Raw genomic sequence first — 19373 nt, 5'->3', positions numbered from 1 at the left:
ACTGTTTTCCAAAAGGGCTGAACTAGCCGGCATTCCCACCAGCAGTGTAGAAGGTTCCCTTTCTCCCCACATCCTCTCCAACAGCGGTTGCTTTTGTTCTTTTGGATGTGTGCTAGTCTCTGTGGTGTGAGGTGGTATCTCATGGTTGTTTTGATCTGCATCTCTCTGACGACTAGTGATGTAGAGCACTTTTTCATGTGCTTTTTGGCCATTCGTATCTCTTCCTTGGTAAAGCTTCTGTTCATTTCTTCGCCCCATTTTTTGATGGGGTTGGATGTTTTCTTCTTGTAGAGTTCAACCAGTGCTTTATATACCCTTGATATTAACCCCTTATCTGATGGGTATTGTGTAAATATCCTTTCCCATTCTGTAGATAGTCTTTGTATTCTGGTCACTGTACCTTTTGCGGTGCAGAAGCTTTTTAGTTTAATGTAGTCCCATTTGTTGATCTCTGTTTTTACTAGATTGCTTAATATTCACTATTTTTTTTAAGGGATGTATTATTGATTGCTTAGGGCTGGAGAGAAAGCACAGCGTTTGGACTTTCACCTTTCACGTGGCCAACCCGTGTTCAATTCCTTGGCCCCTCTCAGAGAGCCCGGCAAGCTACGAAGAGTATCACGGCGGCATGGCAGAGCCTGGCAAGCTACCTGTGTGTATTGGATATGCCCAAAACAGTAACGATAAGTCTCTCAATGAAAGACGTTACTGGTGCCTGCTTGAACTAATCGATGAGCAATGGGATGACAGTGACAGTGATTATTGATTGCTTGTCCTCCTCTCAGGGGTATGCTGGGGGTTTCTCCGGTTAGAGCATTCCTTAGTACTGTCTGAATGCCTAAAGTTTCTATCAGTTCCCTTAACACCTTCACACACTGAGTCAAGAAGGAATACCTGCTGTTGGTCTACCTAGCTCAAGGGGAATTTCATTCATTTTCCCTCTTCATTGCCCTTTTACCAACCTTCTTTGGTGGATGAGCAGCTAATTCCTCTGAACACTTCTGCTTTTATCCTGCTTTGGTAAACCTCCATCTTGCCTTTAGATTTTTCTTCATGTCTGTTCCCAAACTCTGGTAAAACAGATGTCACATATTTTCAGTAGCTGTTCCTTTGATCACATCTACAACTATCTTAAAATAAATCCTTTCACTTTTTGAGGAGGTGGAGGAATCACTGGCTGTGCTCCTGGACCTACACTCAGGGATCAATCCTGGTGGGGTGGGGAGCAATATAGAGTGCCAAAGATTGACCCTGGGTTCTTTACATGCAGATGAGGCACCTTACCTGTTGAACTAGCTCTCTAGCCCTCAAGTCCTTTTTTCTATCACTGACCTGATTTAGTCTATATATAATCTCATAGTGGAATTGTGAAACTAGTTTCACAATTTTTTAACATGCCCTAAATAGATGTTTTAGCATATGTTAATTTTAACCATTGGATTTTGGACAAAACTTTAAGAAAAAAAATGAATATCATACTTAGCATTTCACTACATATATTCCAATATGTCATGCATATATTATATTAGCATCTCACTTAAAAGTAGACTTCTGTGGGCTGCAAGAACTTACAATAAAAATGTAAATTGTATCATTAATTCTTAAAATATACTATAAATAGGATCTTATTAATGCATAATGGCTTTTACATATTTTTATATGACTACAACTTATAAATTCAGTCATTATTTGACATAAAAATAACAATAGCAATATCTATTAATACATTTGGATTCTATTATAATGGGGGTTAATTTTAAGTAAAAAGTACAGTGAACGAGTTTATGATTATTGAGACGATTATTGCAAATCTCAACAATTGTCTATAATGACACAAAATTTGTGGATTATATAAAAGAGCATGAAAAAGCTAACAATTTTTGATAAATACATATTTTTAAATCTCCATCCTTTAAAAACCAAATTTAAGAGCCAATTTTAGGGAGAATGATAGTGAACTATTATGAAAGTCATGGAAAAAACTAAGGAATTGTTTCTGTGTCTCATTATACATCTTAATTGCTGTTCCCATTTCCAACATTTGCTTAAATAGTTAACTCTTGCCAAACATAGTTGTGTCTGACTCTGGTAAAGAGAGAGTATTGGATTCTTGTGAACTATGGGACAAAGGCAGTTGTATTCCCCGAGAGCATAAGAGCTGCTCAGACTGTGACAGTGCTCTTGATGATGTCCTACTAAAATCTTGAGGAAACAGTTGAAACTTGGACTGCCTCAATTTATCAGTGAAGATTCCCACCCTTGGGGCTGGTACATAGTGTCTAGAGCGTTTGCCTTGCAGGAGACCGACTCTTGCAAAAAGCCTTGATTCCCAGAATCCCATATGGTCCCACAAGCACCGCCAGGAGTAATTCCTGAGTGCAGAGCCAGGAGTAAACCCTGTGCATCTCCGGGTGTCACCCAAAAAGAAAAAAGAAAAGAAAAGAAAAAAAATATTCCCATCATCCCATCATCGACCAAAGCCAGAAAACTGAATTTAGGGCATACAAAGCACAAACAACATAAATTATAAAAACAATGCCGACTGTTTGCTCTCTTTCAAATGTCACTTCTACATAAGAAAACACTATTTTTCTACTTCAGAAACTTTAGGCTATCTGAATCATCCAGGCTGTCTTTATCTCTGGTTTTACTCAGACCTTTAGAGAGAAAAGATTGGGTACAAATTTCTCCAAAGCTGAAACCTTGAAATAGCAATGAAGCTAGTTGCTGCGGAGTGCCATCTTCAAATCGGAGATTTGTTTATGAGACTAAAATGCTATCATGGGCTAAAATCACTAAGTGACATGTTCACATATAATAGATTTAAAATCCCACAATCTGAAAACCACACACCATACATTCAAAAATCACATAGATAATTAGTAATACACAAAATATTACTAGGTTTTAAATAATAATATTAAATAAATAACAAAGCAAAAAGTGCTGAACATTAAAAGTTTATTTACCTATAATGCCCACATACTTAGATATCCTATATTCAGAAAAACATACAAGGCTAAAGTTAATCCACTAAAATTAAAATGATCAATCACCAAGGCCGGAGCCATAGCACAGTGGGTAGGGTGTTTGCCTTGGACGCGGCCGACCCGGGTTCAATCCCCGGCATCCCATATGGTCCCCCAAGCACCGCCAGGAGTAATTCCTGAGTGCAAAGCCAGGAGTAACCCCTGAGCATCGCTGGGTGTGACCCAAAAAGCAAAAAAAAAAAATAAAATAAAATAAAATAAAATGATCAATCACCGATGAATAAATATCTGAACAAAATGAGGATAAATATTGCCTTTGTTTTAATGATCATAGTAGTTCTAGAGAAATATTGTACCTTATGCCATCTTGTATTGGGGCTTTAAATTTCCACAAGTAGGCATGGGTGTTGGAATTTTGTATGACTGAAACTGGATCTTGAACAGCTTTGTAGCTGTATCTCACAGCAATTCAATAATTAAAAATAAATAAATAAATAGATTTTAAAAATGTGTAGCACTGTAGCACTGTCGTCCCATTGTTCATCGATTTACTGGAGTGGGCACCAGTAACATCTCCATTGTCAGACTTGTTACTGCTTTTGTCCTATCCAATACACCACGGGTAGCTTGCCAGGCTCTGCCGTGCAGGTGGGATACTCTCAGTAGCTTGCCTGGCTCTCCGAGAGGGACAGAGAAATCGAACCTGGGTGGGCCGTGTGCAAGGCAAAAGCCCTACTTGCTGTGCTAAACATTAAAAAATATAATAATAAATTTTCACAAGCATTTAGAACAGCCATTTATAAGCTATAAGGAGTCACTTCCTTAAAGGGATACATAGCCGGGCCAATTCTGCTTCTCTGCACATCATTCCTTCTCTTCTCCTCACATCTCACTCCTGTTAGAGTCCCAGATTTATAAAGAATAGTTTAGGAATACAACAGAATTGAGTTACAGGTCTGCCTTTATATCAATCAGATGAGGAGCATTTAATTATTCATCCAAATTTCAGCTTTTATATTAAGTATAAAAGAATAAAAACAGCATATGCTAATAGGATTGATTAACTGATGTGAAATGTATAATAGTGAGTAATGAACATTCAGCATTTGTTTGGTATAGAGCAAGTATACAACATTGTTAGCCATCACTACCTTTTCTTTTCTATCACTAGCTTGTGGCCTAAAACAATTTATCCAGTGATAGAGATTATGTAGCTTTTAGGTTTAACCCTTCACAGATACCCTACTCAGTGTTCTAGATTCTTGGTTCCAAATTCCTCCCAAACGGAATTTGATAGACTTAGATCTCAATGCCTAAGTCACTTCCATACTTCCATGCTTATGAACTTAGACCTCAATCCCCAAGTTATTTTCACGCTAATGCCTTTTCAGCAGGTTTTTATTCTTGGCTGAATTAGTTCTGCATGGGGTATATAAAATCAAGAGGTCCACTGTTCCTATCGCAATTTTGGTATGCTAGGGTTTTTTTAAATTTTATTTTATTTTATTTTTTTAGGATTCAGAGCTATAAAGAAAAAGGAATGATCGAAAACTAGTATACTTTGATTTGCTATTCAACTGGTATAATGTATTTTACAATCTTGGTACTGGTATATTATGTAAATCATTTCCAAATTCAGTTTAGAGATTTTCCGAATTTCATGTTTCCAGTATTGAAATCATCCAGTATTGGATGATTTCTATCTCCTTTCCTCGGATGACATGAGGTGGAGCCCGTATCTAAATATGAGTTATAACAAGTAGTCATTGTGACTGAATTGGTCAGTATTGTTTGTCACAGCAGGTCCTCACAATCAATCTAGAAGTGCCACAGTCCTGCTGCAATCAGGATTGATTATTATGAAAGCCAGCTGTGGCTCATCTGTTTAATTGCAGATGGCCACAGCCTTTGATTCCATTGAGAAAAGTAATTTGTCACCAAAATCTCAAATGCCTCCTTCACAGTATTTTACTTTCAAAGACATGGGGAGGAAAAATGATCATATGGAACTGAATGTGGATTTGTCAGACCTATTCCTTAGAGTGTGTTCTGTGTTGTAAGTTGTGGATCAGAGTCTTTTGGGTCCCAGTTCTAAAATTCCGTTGCATAAACAAGTTACAATGAGTTCCTCTGGACATATGCTTTGGTTCTTTGCCTTGCACACACAGGACATGTCTGGATTCCCAGCTTAAGAAATTCATGTAACTCCCTATGAGAAGACAAATGTATCACTCTAGCCATAATAATATAATATAATAGTATATGAAGCTTCTAGCAAATGGCTTTATTGTTGCACTTATTGCTTCCAGATTTTGATAAGCATTTAAGTTTCCATACAAAATTACTTTATTCATTTCAGTAATAAAGAAAGAAATAGATGAAATAGAAGTTTGATTTAAAAGTCTCTGTTTAGCTTAAGATAAGCTGGCAAAAAGACATTTGTTGAGTTACTAAGGACCAATTTTCAAAAGCTCACTGCTAATTTGAACCCTATCAAAGAAATACACACATGTGCACCCATTTTCAGTGTAAATCAGGAAATATGAATAATTGAAGTGCCTTTGTGCTCTAAGCTTTCATTAAATATAACTCAAATGCTGATCCCAGGCTTCATTCTTGTGTCAGGTTTACTTTAGCAAAATAAATTAGAGAAATAATGGATCAAATTAAGCTTTCTATCAGGAAATCCACACAAATGAATAAAAACACAGTTTTGGAAAAGTAATGGATTTCTTAAATTTCTCTAAAGGAATTCTTTAATTATTTTAATAATGATTTTATTATTTTGCTCATGCAAAGTGCTGATTTTCACTCACAAATGAAATCAGATCACTATCTTGTATAATGAATTCTCAGAAAAATGAAAGGACATTTCTGGAGAAGAAGTCAGGAAATTTTCACAATAAATCACTACTAAAACTTCAATAAGAAACTATAAAAGTAAAGGCAAGAAGATTTTTGTGAAATGAATCAAATACTTTTTGTTTGTTTTTTTGACCATGCCCTAAGGTGTTTAGAAATTGCTCCTGGCCCTGCGCTCAAGGGAACATAATTGGTACTGGGTAAGTAACCTAGGTCAGTGTGTGCAAGGTAGATGTCTTACCCTCTGTAGTACCACTCGAAACACAATCAAATACATTTTTATCATGAGATTTGATGATTTATAAAGTAGGTATAGGTCACAAGTATAATGTTGTGTAAAATTTGTATGCTAGAGTATTGTATTCATTTTATACTTGTATTTAAAAGAATTTATTAGTGATACTTTTTTCTGTATAAAGTGTAATATAATCAGCTAGCGTAGCATGAATAATTTATGTAGTCGGACAATCTTGGATTCTGAATTTCATACAATCATGTCTGATCATCAGCTACCTAGAGATTAACTTTATTGTTTTGCCCTTCACCTAAAAAATATTTTTATCTTTTATCTGAAACTCTTGTAGTAGATGGAAGTGCAATGAAGATCAATAGGTTAATATATATAAACCACAATTCAGGTGATAAAAGTCTGCAGATGCATAAAATAAACATTATGCTAATGATCCACAATTGATCATAAAAAATCACTTTGCTCCAAGGTAGCACCTTACATTTGTTCTGTAGGTTGTATTTATGAATGCCTCATATAGCTATTAACTTATTAACTAATAGGAATAATCATCATCTAGCAAATCTAAGACTGATGTGGAGAGCAGAGGTCTCAATATGCTTTCTAACGGGATTGTGCTTTATTATCAAAGTTTTATAACTCAGATATGAATACCTTTCATATTTATGTCAATAAAGCAAAGCATATATTAAGATAGTATAATAAACATTCATGTTTTAGCCTTTAACCTAGAAAGTTTATATATAAGAATATTTTGAATAATTTACACTTTGTCTTAACTTTCAGAGAGAATTTAATTATTCTTTAATTTAATTTACTGCTATGGCAACCAAATGGAAAATGTAGCTATGTAGAAAGGTCAGCAAGATATTATTATTTCCCATCCAATGAAATTAAAATTGCATTATAACTTCAGTTTAATCGCTATAGTTCTTTCTTGCTCTTTACCTTAAAACCACTTGTCAGTCACACAAATTCCTTGACCCAAAAATCTCATATACCCACATATTTTTTTTGTTGCTTTTTAAAAATTTTTATTAGAGAATCACTGTGATGTAAAGTTACAAACTTATAAACTTATGTGTTTGCATTTCACTCATACAGTGATAATTTACCCATCCCTCCACCAGTGCCCATTCACCTCCACCAGTGTACCCACATATTTTTTAACGTACAATGCCTCTTCACTTAGGTCTCATTTCTTTTCATCTGTATCACTCTGATAACATTAAAATTGAAATTACTGTCATTGATTCTGCCTATCTTTAACTCCTTGTTACTTAAAAGAGTTATTTTAGGTAATGAAGAGGTAGCACAGAGGGAAGGCATGTCCCTTGCTTTTGGTCAATTCTAGTTCAATCCCCAGCAGTACTGGTGGTCCTTTGAGCAAAGAACCAGAGGAAGGCCTGAGCACAGCTTCGTATGCTTGTGGAAAAACTAAAAGTTATTTTACTACTATTATCTCTGCTCAAATCTCTACATGGATTTCTCAACACAGACATTAAGTATAAACTCAGTATTCTGATTCACTTTCAATCCTAAGCAGCAGATTTGGAAATTCAGTATTTTGACTCACCTTTAAATCCTAAATATAGATTTTAGAATTTAATTAAACTGAATGTGAATCTTGATTTTAACTTGCTCTTAGTATAACCTAGAAAATATCACATGAGATTTTGAACCCACCACATGGTTTGTATAAAGTATAAATAACTAGTGATTTATTAATTTGCTATACAAATATTTATCAAACGTACAAATATTTATCAAATGTCTCTTATGCTTAGGTCTTATTCTAAGACTCTACTAACACAGAAAACAAGGGTTTTAGGGAGATGTATAATAATCAATCTTACACATGCCAGTAGCACTGTAGCACTGTAGCACTGTCGTCCCATTGTTCATCTATTTGCTCCAGGAGGCACCAATAACATCTCCATTGTGAGAATTGTTGTTACTGTTTTTGGCATATCGAATATGCCACGGGCAGCTTGCCAGGCTCTGCTGTCTGGGCGGGATACTCGCGGTAGCTTGCTGGGCTCTCTAAGAGGGACAGAGGAATAGACCCGGGTTGGCCGAGTGCAAGGCAAATGCCCTACCCATTGTGCTATTGCTCCAGTCCACACACACACCAGTAACCTTTGTATTTTATATTAGTCTTAATTCTTCAGAAAATTATAAAGTTGTAGAGTACAGAAAGCTCTCTTCCCCAGTTTTTCATATAATTGAAATCTTATATAGACATATTGTTACTAACTATAAGTTTAACAAATTTCCTTAGATATTACCTAATGTCCCTTTTCTCCCTCAGGGTCCTGGTTTTAGGACATTATATTATGTTTAGTTGCCATGGGGCTTCCTGTGGTCACAGTTTACTCAGAAGAGTCTTTTAGCAGAAAGTTAACCTGTAAACCTTACAAATTTCTTCATAAATCACATAAGATAACGCCGTGGCAAAGTTCTTTATTAAACCTGGCCTGTCAATATCACAGCTAATCAGAAAATAGTGACATCAACTACAAAATGCTTTTGTATTGAGTTCTCCCTTTTTGCAAGGGAGGGGAGGAACTCCAAAGCAGTGGTGGGGGTTGAGAGAGAGGCACCCCTGGTGATACTTGCTTGACAATGCTAAGTGACTCAAAAAGGGAGCCTGGCTATATAGCACTGCTCTAAATCTGCTCTTTAAGCAGTCATTCTAGGCTACTCCTGGCAGTGCTGGGTTGGCGGAGGCTACAGTTCCTGAGGTTGAAATCAGATCCTTGTGCTTGCAGGGCACGGACGTCTGACTCCCGAGTTATCTTCACAATCAAGTATTAACTTCTTAAACTGTTTGTTACAAGTTATGAGGTAATCTTTTCTATCATCTTTAGTTTTATAGATAAAAAAGCTGAATCCTAGTGAATTTGCAAAGTAAGCGCATTTTGCTAGGACTTTAGTTATTTTGACATCAAAGTTCATTCCTTAGGAAAGTTTTTTAAAATATTAAAATGTGGGGGGCTGGAGTGATAGTACAGTGGGTAGGGCATTTGTCTTGCACACGGACGACCTAGGTTTGATCTCTGGCATCCCATATGGTCCCCTGAGCACCGCCAGGAGTAATTCCTGAGTGCAGAGCCAGGAGTACCCTTGAGTATTGCTGGGTGTGACCCAAAAATCAAATAATAATAATAATAATAAAATTAAATTAAGACATTGGTGCATTATATATGAGTTGAGTTTTCCCCAAAAGAAAATTATCCTATTCAGTAAATATGTCTCATCATGTGCATATATATGATAAAAATATTTTTGTAGATATATGTGTATAAATGCACACACATATGAGTCAACCCTAATAATTGACAAGGCTAGAAAAGAGTAATTGTGTTTCTTACTTCCTACAATACTGTCTGGTAGAAGAAACTGGGAAAAGAAAAAGTCCAGTATCATTACACTTTGATCTGGTTTCCTTAAATTTGTGTGAGCTGCTTTAGATATTAAGGTTCTGAGATGGGTCAAATGCAGACCTCTGATAAATATTAGAAGTGTGTGACCAAGTAGCAAACATGACATAGTTTGACTTCAGCAGTGTTATTTTATTTCATGATTCGTATCAGATAAACTTTCAAATATTTTCTTTACCCTCAGATTTTATGATCCTCGTGCTGTCTTCCACCTGACCAAACTCTCGGATTCTGCTCTACAATAAAAATGCCTAAATACTTTGATCATTTGGTTTCTTCTCAATATTATGTGTTGGGGATAATAGTGTTGCCATGACCTTAGATAAACAAGCTCAACAGCCACATCAGGAATAAAGATTAATTTTCAGTCTTTACCAAAATGGTTGTATTCATCTTGAGGGGGAATCTCTTCTTGTTTCATTAACTCATTCATCCCTTTACTCACTCAACAACTATTTAATAACAAGTTATATACAGTAGAGATTCTATCAGCAACTTCTGTAACAAGTTAAGTATGATGGTAATTAATATATTGATTGACAATTTCAAGATATTATAAAAACTGTTAACCTCCCTGAGTCTGGGGGATTAGTGAAGATTTCATAAAGAAATTATTTAAAAGCAAATATTGGAAATTACTCTTCTATAGTAAGAATATTGATTATTCAATCAAAAGTAAGAAGCCCAAATTTAAATTAAACCTCAAATCCTGCATATAGGAAATTTTAATTATAAAATGGAAGTATAAAATGGAAGATTAGATTTTTTATAAATGTAACAAAAGATATTATATGTTTTAGGAAAGATGAAATAAAATTCTATTAGGGTTCATAGGAAAATGAGAATCTTTACAGCTTAGAGCAAAGAAAGGATTGATGTGGAATTTCAGAGAAAGTATGAAATTTCCTAACCAAATCTCTCTTAATGATCAAGATATTCATTGTTATGTCCCTTGGCAGAAGTGATTTTGTTTGAAAGAAACATGCAGTGTTAGAGTCCATATCACCTCCCATGGAGACTTCTCAAGTAGGGATGAGTTTAGGTGGTTTTAAACATATCTGGTCCTCACTGCCTTGACTGAGATTACCTCTGAAGAAACATCTTTGTTTCAGAATTTCCAATAGGATAAGCTGAATTCACACATATCATATGTCACCTTCCTACTTATGCCTAATTACTCTTCCTTTGTTCTATCTTCATGGATGTTTTCTATAGCATTATCCAATAAACAGAAATCTCGGAATCTCAGCATCTGTTTCCTGGGGATCTCAACCTGAGTCAGTTTGTACTGGGAGTGGTGATGGGAAGCAGAGCATGAAATGGAATTTTGGAACTAGACCAACCAGCTTGCCATGAGAATTTTATCACTGCTGGTGAGTATAGTATGGGTAGCTCTATGTAAATGTGATAGCAAGTCAATTATTAAAATTTGAACCATTGATAAATTAAATTTGGGAATATTGGTGGAAGAAAACATGCTAGTAGCTACAGTATTTCAGTTTTTTATTTTTTAGAGCTTTGAGGGGAAATGCAATAGTAAATTTTATGGCATTGGACAGATGTTGCAAGAGAAAATCTAGATATCAGAGAAAGCCAGTGGAAGAATGAGAATAATCATTTATATCAAAATAGATGTGAAAGCCAGAGGGTTTCATTAAAAAATACTTAAAAATACTCATATCTCCCGAAGTCGGAAGACAAAAGAAACTGAGAGTCAGAAACTGAGAGTTAACTTGAGTGATTAATAAAAATAATAACAATATCCTGGAGAAAACAAATTTTCCATTTTATCAGTTTGCCATGCCAATGTGAGAAACAGATTTAAGAGATCTAAGATTATGTGCTGAGATTCTTGAGTCCTTAAATTCTATGAATTCTCAAGGCTATAGAACTGGTCCCAATTAGAGTCTATTGATTGAAGGTTAAAGTAGAGGTTTTTGCTGTGTGAGACAGCATATGTAGCTTCTGAATTTTACCTTATTTCCCTTCTTTCTGGTCGCAAAAATTACAGATCCAGTGGAAAAAATGCTGAATCTGCTAAGAGAAGGAAGAGAGTAGAATCCTAATCACAATGGGAGACACAGAAATCTTTTGGAAATAATAAACATTTGTAAGAAAGATATGAAGTGATACAAGACAAGTTTGGAGTGTTATCATGGTGCAGATTAAACTGAAAGCAAGGGAGATAGTTTATAAGACATTATTTCTAAGTAAATGGAAAACCAATTAGGACATTGTTTACATAATTTTGAAAAGAAAAAGTGACAATATGGAGGCTAAGGGGAGAAGCTATGTATAAATCATATTTATATCTTTTCAGCATATATAACTGAACAGGTCTAGCTAGATTCATCATTGATTGAAGAAATCCCAGAAAAGGGACCCTGCATACCATAGTATGTATTAAGTAATAATAATAATAATGAATACACCAAATTCTTCCACTTTTAGTACATACGTTATTATTGTGTAGTGAATAAAGAAGACAGTTTTGGATATTGTTTAGGACTGTTGGATATAAGATATCAGTTGTTCTGATATAAGAGTATCAGTAGGAATGAAATATATGAGGTTCAACAGTTGGAAAACTCCTTATATTGATTATTTCACTCTAGAGAAGGTCCAGGAGATGTCTCTGAAACTTTTGTCTTAGAATTTTAGTAAAACAGTTGATTTAAAACAATTCCAAATCCTAGAAGAAAGACATATTAGTATTACTATTAAAACACTTCAAGGATGTAGGAATAATCATCTCCTTCATATTCTCTAACTGATCAGCCTAGTTCCTAAAGAAACACATACAGAACCTGGAAAGTGACAGCAGAATTCTTCAGACTTAGCCAAGCAGTAATACCATTGAAAATGTTATGCCAAATATGTCATTTTGTCTAGGAAGTTTTCCATGGCCTCACATATATACTATGAACTGGAGTGGAGATTTTGTCTATATCATCGAGGAGTACAAAAAAAATATCAAACTTTCATAAGGTTAGTGTTTTTTTGTCAAACTCAGCTGTACTCAAGGTTTACTTCTGGCACTGTGTTCAGAGATCTCTCCTGGCAAGCATTGGGTGCTGGTTTTGAAGCCAGATTAGCCGTGTGCAAAGCAAACTCCTTATCACTGTACTATCTCTCCAGTTCCCAAATTATCTTAATATGGATGCAGTATTTATTTACTGTTTTGCTCCATAACCTGTAATCTAATATAACCAAAAGGGAAGTAGACCATTTCTACATGGCACATAATAGCATATTCATGATGGCATCATGTTGATCATACCAACTGAGCAGAAGTGGCTAGATTAAAGATCTTAATAAGAATGCTCACTCTGAAGAACTGGAGTTAATTCTATAAATATTTGTGCACTTGGCTTAATGCTGAATTTTTAAGATCTGGTGTATGAAATGATATTACCTTAAAAGCAGAGACAATATTGTTTCTTACTCTTATACAATGAAGAAGCAAATATGGTACCTAGAAGTCTTTAGTTTCTGGAGGAAATATATTAGACCTTAGGATCATTACTCCATCTTATTTATTCAGAGACTTAAAAGACTGGCATCTTTAAAGACAATTATACTCTACACAGTCCAGGCAGAAATTTAAGCAATCTTGCCACTTAGGGCTATACAATCTGGCCTACCTTCTGGTGTAATAGGTGTGTGTGTTGGGTAAAACTCTAAAAGAGAATCATTTTATAGGCATACAGTGATCTGGAGATAGTCATGCCATCTGTGGCATATATTTACACACCCTTCAAATAAACAGTTCCTTCTGTGCTGCTGAGTTTTGGTAGACATAGAGATTATGACCATGTATGAAAATCAAATATTCATAGGGCCAGAAATGCCTACTGTGAAATGGGTTCTGGCAGACCCATTTAGTTATAAGTACATCATAAGATGAAAGTGTTTAATTTAGGATGGGATATAAATAAAAGCATGGGGTGCAAATAAGAGGCTTAAACGGATTACCAGGAATCCATGCTACATATTATAAGTTACCTTATTGATTTTTACTTGTGTCATCTCTGGTGATAACTTGAGAAGTTACCCCTCTAATCAGTTCTCATACATGGAAGAGGATAAAAAGAACTGTAAGTGGGGCTGGAGTGATAGCACAGTGTGTAGGGCATTTGCTTTGCACACAGCCAATCCAGGTTCAATTCCCAGCATTCCAGATGGTCCCCTGAGCACTGTCAGGAGTGATTCCTGAGTACAGAGCCAGGAGTAATCCCTGAGCATCACTAGGTGTGACAAAAAAAGCAAAAAAAAAAGACTGTAAGTTTATAGAGTTGGATTGTCTTAGAATGCTATTACAAAATAACTAGAGATGCATTCAAGAGCTGTCCCATGGCAAGATGGAAGAACTATATTAATTCAAGTATTTATCAGTACACACACTAAAATATTTTATGAGAAAAGGTAAATGGCCCCACTTAAGAGTTTATTTGTACTTAAAGAAGTGTTGAATGACTAAACTTTCTCTTGGGAAATTCAGAAAAATAAGGCCTGAATAAGAAATGTGTGAATGTTCGAATAGAAGTTCTATGTGAATGAAAATAAAGTGTGGTAATCTTTATATTACTATATCAACCAGACAGCATCACTTAGTTGACATCAGGCATGCAAATATTGCCAGAATGGGATTTGTGAGTAGAATAGCCATGATGGAAAAATTGTTTGTTCACTTATTCATCCACATTGATGCAACTTATTTGCTACTTAGAGTCTAGCATGGTAATAGAAAACAATGGTATGGATTCTGTATTCCAGAAGATCAACAAGCAATTTTATGGCAAGTTGGTTTCACAGAGTTTCTTTTGATCTTAAGGAGATTTTTGTTTGTTTTATGCCACAATTGGTTGTCCTCAGGGACTACTCCTGGTTCTGTGCTCAGGGATCACTCCTGGTGGTACTTGGAGGATTAAAGTGCAGTACTGGGGATTAAACCAGGGTTGACTGCATGCAAGGCTAGCACCTTACCCAATATATCATCTTCTTCCCTGTAGAGAGACTGTTCTTGATGGTGACTGAAATGATGATATATTTCTGGTATGGGTTTCCATTTCAAACTTACAGTCTTGACTGGCATCACTACCTCGCTACTTAATAAATCAAAGTAGAATACTAGCTAATAGTTCTTGGACCAAAGAAGCTATTGCAGCAATGGAGGTGTGACAGTGGGCACAGAGTCATGGGATATTCTGATCTTATTACCTCCTGACTATCCGGAGACTGTACATTGGATAGTGTGCAGATTGAAGATATTATAAGTTGTAAATTTGCTAATGATGCCCTGTGGTGGTAAATGACACCGGTGGTAAAATTCAATTAAATAAGTGACCAGTATATGCTGCTTCCTTAGGGGTGGAATATATAAATTAGATTAAAAAAGCACAAATGGCCTTGGTTTTTGTATTTCACTATTATCTGTATAAGGATTTTGTGCATCTCACATCTGTTACTTTATATTCTTTATGTCTAGACACGCTAGTTCTTAGAAGGACTCTACTACTAAGAGTGTCTTAAAAGTTCCATTAAACTTTGTATGATGGTTTCCATCTGGACACATCAGACTCTGAAACCAATAGTCAAAGATAATAATAGTGACTCTGGAAGGTTAATTGATCCTTATAATATGGAGAAAGCATAGTTGTAGTTGTATAAAAAGGGCATAGTATAGAGTAAGCATACAGATGATCCACTGGGGAGTTCTGGGGAGTCTCCATACATATTTTAGTTCATTGCAGTGATTTTATATGATCTTAACTTTAACTTTTTTTTTTTGGGTCACACCCAGCGATGCTCAGGGGTTACTCTTGGCTTTGCACTCAGGAATTACTCCTGGCGGTGCTTGGGGGACCATATGGGATGCCGGGGATAGAACCCTGGTCGGCCGCGTGCAAGGCAAACACCCTACCCACTGTGCTATCGCTCCAGCCCTTAACTTTAACTTTTGCCTATCTTATCAATCTATAGCCTTTGTTCTTTTATAGGGACCTTTCCAAAGAAGATTCTCCAATTAAATCTCAAGGTATATTTCAGAGATTCAGATTCTTTAGGGAGACTATCATTTGACTATCTTTAGGGAGACTATCAGGATAAAGGAAGAAGAAATTATCTTCCCTCCACCAACTCACCCTTGCCAACAACCAGAGAAGTTCAGGGTTTAATCCTGGCTCTGTTGCTCAGCGAGCATCTCTGACAGTACTCGGGGACCATATGGGGTGCAGAAATTGAACTTTGGTGAGCCACAATCAAGGGAAATGTCCTACTCCTATCACTTTGGCCCTAAAGAAGACATTTCATATAAGGAATAAGCTTGTATAAAATCACAGAAGCTGGACTATAAAATATGTAACTTCGTAACAACTGAATTCTGGAAAACTAGTAGGAAACTGGCTTGGGAAGAGAGATTGAAGTCAGATCATAAAATATTTTGAATATCAGGCTGATATATCTTTGAATGTGTAATTTAATTGACAATGTGGAATATTTCATGGCTTTTTAAAACAAGCTTTTTAAATTGATCTGAAATTTACTATGGGATGATTTAGCAGTGAAGGAAATATTCACATTAAATTTGCCAGAAACTTGGGGCTGGAGCGATAGCACAGCAGGTAGGGCATTTGCCTTGCACACGGGTTCGATTCCCAGCATCCCATATGGTCCCCTGAGCACTGCCAGGGGTAATTCCTGAGTGCAGAGCCAAGAGTGGCCCCTGTGCATTGCCAGGGATGACCCAAAAAGCAAAAAAAAAAAAATTTGCCAGGAACTAAATCAGCTTCCTTCCCTCTATTTTTGGTGATGATTTGTGGAGCTCCCAACTTCCAAAAGTGCTCAGGGAGCCCCATGGTCACTTCTTGTGGTACTCAGCATACTGGACCAGAACCAGATGGTTCAGTGCTCATGACCAGAAATATGGTCTCTTTGTGGAAATATGGGGGAGGGGGTGATGGAAAGGTGAGATGATGTGTGTGTATATGTGTGTGTATGGGGGTCACCAGAGTGACATTGGAAGTGTTTGAGGGCCTTCAGAGCTACACTAGGTTATACAGTGTGCCATGTTGTGATAGAGATTGAACTCTGATGTGTGAGAATACAAGATATGTATCTCTAACCACTGAACTATGCCCCACCCAAGCTCCTAATTTCAGTTTCTTAAAGAAGGATGATTTTTTTTTTCAATAAGAATCGTGTCTGTAAATTGTGAGAAAAGCCCTGATGCAAGAGAATAGAAGTGAGCAGAAAACCTGATTTGATGAGAGGAAAAATGAAAATTGTAAAAACGCAGTATCTCTGGAAATTTGAGAAATATACTTGGGCTGGAGCGATAGCACAGCGGTAGAGAGTTCGCCTTTCATGTGGCCGACCCGGGTTCGGTTCCTCTGCCCCTCTCAGAGAGCCCGGTAAGCTACCTAGAGTATCAGGCCCACAAGGCAGAGCTACCCATGGCATATTGGATATGCCAAAAGCAGTAACAATAAGTCTCACAATGAGAGACATTAATGGTGCCCACTCGAACAAATCAATGAGCAACGGGATGACAGTGACAGTGACTTTGGGAACAGAACCAGTAAGTGATAGTTTCAGTCAGCAGAACCAGTAAGGAGCACCAGTAAGTGATATTTGTCTGGGTTTCCCTGGAAAGAATATTTAAGAAATCTTCAAAGGTCATGTAATGTTTATTGTTCATTATTTTACTATAATCCTCCCAGTGACTACAGAACTATTTTCTAATTTCCATTCTCATTTGCTACCTATGTTCAGTCTATTTCATTCATTTTATAGCTCTGGTCTTATGGAGATTAGCTGGGACAAACTGTGACTAGGCCACATATCTATTTCTCTCAACCACAAACTAGGGTGCTATTGTATAGAACACTTTTAAAAGCAAAGTTTCTTAATGACAATAAGCTTTGACTTAATTATTCTTATTATAGTATTACTTAAACACATTTAACTATAAAAATAGGTATAAACTCAGCATACTCACTGGCTTTACGTAGCTACATGTAAGAAAAGCCATTTTATAAGTTCAAGTCAATGAAAACAACAAAGCTAATCAAATTTAAATTAAGGTAATTAATTTAATGGACAGATGAGGTTGTTTTGTGGAAATTAAATTACTGCTCCCAACTTAAATGACAATTAGCTTCTTTTGAGTTGGAATACCAGTGCTAATTTGTCACTTAATATACTCACTATTTTTCAAAATGTGCAAACAAACTTTCATCAGCATTTTAATGACATTGTTTAGCCTATATGAAAGAGAGGTACAATTCATTTATTTATAAACTACCTTTCTCATTAGCTTTAGACAATTAAAGGGGTGCAAGTGAATCCAGTGATAGCATGAGTACAAATGCATATGTGGTCAATTGAGTTATAGTTTTGGCCATCACCTTGTCATTTAGGTGACAGAAATTCAATTATAGACTTGTTCCCCAATTTTATTTTATTTTTATAAGGCTGTTCAAAATAATGTATTGCACTCAATATCCCAACACTAATCCCGCACCATAGCACCTGCCTACCATCATTACTTCAAACCTTCCCATCGCCACCCACACAACATTTTTAATCAAATTCTTAGATCCAGATATAGGCTGTGAACTGATGCAGTCACATAAGATTCTTGCTTTGTTGTTTTGGTGAAATAATAAGCAAGTCTATTGCAATTACATTTAATGAACAATTGAAACCTGGTTACTGGAAAAATACTACGGAATTTATTGAGAAGTACCATTATTCAATCTATAATACAAATTTTTAAATATAAACATTTGCTTGAGTTTATTCTATATCAAGTAGTCTGAGTGACATACAATGCTTGAAGATTCATACTTTGTTTCTAAGAATTGAATGACACTCCACTATCTTTATAAAGATTGACAATATGACTGTTGTGAAGCTATCTTGTATTATTTATGATTCTTAGTTATTATTCTTTTTTTTTCTTTTTGGGTCACACCTGGCGATGCACATGGGTTACTCCTGGCTCTGTACTCAGGAACCACCCCTTGCGGTGCTCAGGGGACCATATGGGATGCTGGGAATCAAACCCGGGTCGGCCACATGCAAGGCAAACACCCTACCCGCTGTGCTATTGCTCCAGCCCCTCTTAGTTATTATTCTTGGTTATTATTTATAAATTCTTTCAAAACTAGCCTCATTATTATCACTTAGTTGTACAGTGTTTCTTTTTCTTGCAGTGGGGAGCACAAACTAATTTACAGCTAATTTTCTTTACTTAAATTATAGTTCTACTTTAAGATATGTATTTGAATCACATATAACCGAATCCTAATCTCTTCCTTCCAATTTATTTGCTCAGTGACTGCTATTTCATTGCTTTCCTGGAGCAATAGCTTCAATAAAAATTAACAATTGGCAATGTAAGGGTATTGTCATTTGCTATCTTCAAATAGACACTGATCAAAATGATTTCAGAGCTGCTATTCTAATTAGTAGCACTCTTAAAACCAGATTATTTTTGTTTGTCTTTGGCTCTCCCATAGGAAAGTTGCATCTAAGAACGTGTTCTTTAACTAAATTATCTTTATGTGGACTTCATTTTCATAGTTTTCTATTCAAAATCTTTGAATGACTGCTCACATTTTAAATAAGAAAGAACATAGAATGGACTGAGTGTAATTCTAGCCATAATAGGTCATATTTGGTATAAAACTAATATATGTTGTATCAAATCCAGATGGGATTTTTACCAAATGAACCAGAAGGATCTAATTATAACACTTTCACATAGAACATGGTTCCATAGAATGGATTTCAAGGCTAGCAGAGTGAGAATGTAGTACAAAT

At 35.9% G+C, this 19373-nt stretch overlaps 1 long non-coding RNA gene across 3 annotated transcripts in view; it reads left to right on the top strand.

Moving 5' to 3' along the window:
- The window catches only part of LOC129404842 (uncharacterized), a 198985-nt gene that overhangs the window by 148457 nt on the left and 31155 nt on the right, over positions 1-19373 (top strand). For all 3 annotated transcript variants that reach the window (XR_008630184.1, XR_008630183.1, XR_008630182.1), the window contains exons 3-4: positions 8874-8949; positions 10761-10918. This is a non-coding gene — a long non-coding RNA (uncharacterized LOC129404842). The remainder of the gene's footprint in view (positions 1-8873; positions 8950-10760; positions 10919-19373) is intronic.

This window comes from Sorex araneus, chromosome 5, assembly GCF_027595985.1.
Source record: "Sorex araneus isolate mSorAra2 chromosome 5, mSorAra2.pri, whole genome shotgun sequence".
NCBI lineage: Eukaryota > Metazoa > Chordata > Mammalia > Eulipotyphla > Soricidae > Sorex > Sorex araneus.
Note: the sequence above shows the minus strand (reverse complement) of the source record. Positions and strands in the feature narration are given on the sequence as shown.